The following is a 493-nucleotide window of genomic DNA, read 5'->3' as shown; positions in this document are numbered from 1 at the left end:
CGCATTCATAATCACCCTTGTAGCCACCGTTTATTGGGAACTCACCCTGTGCCAGGTAACATTATTTTTTATAGCAATTCTATGAGGTGATTGTTATCTCATTTTACAGATAAAGAAACTGAGACCCAAAGATATTAAGTAATCTGTGTAAGGCCACACACCTGCCGGTTGGCAAGGCCAGATTGGAAATGAGGTCTGGCTCCCCAGTAGCTGCTCTGGCCACTTCCGTTTGGGCCGGGAGACCTTTGGCAGTCGGAGACCCCTGCCCTCACCCACCACCTCTCAGACCCGAATTCTCCAAGCCCCGCCCCTGCCCGCGCCGTGCCGCCCAGCCCTCGGCGCCCTGGAGCCCCGCCCGGGCTGCGCGGCGGAGGCGGGCCCGGCACCCGCAGGTGGGGCGGGTGGTGGGGCGGGGCCGGGAGGGGCACGGCACAGAGGGGGCGCGGCCGGAAGCCTTAAAGAGGCCGGCGCGGCGGGGCGGGCCGTAGGGGCC

The sequence above is a fragment of the Mesoplodon densirostris genome, chromosome 20, assembly GCF_025265405.1.
Source record: "Mesoplodon densirostris isolate mMesDen1 chromosome 20, mMesDen1 primary haplotype, whole genome shotgun sequence".
NCBI lineage: Eukaryota > Metazoa > Chordata > Mammalia > Artiodactyla > Ziphiidae > Mesoplodon > Mesoplodon densirostris.
The sequence above is the reverse complement of the archived record's forward strand: the minus strand, read 5'-3'. Positions refer to the sequence as shown.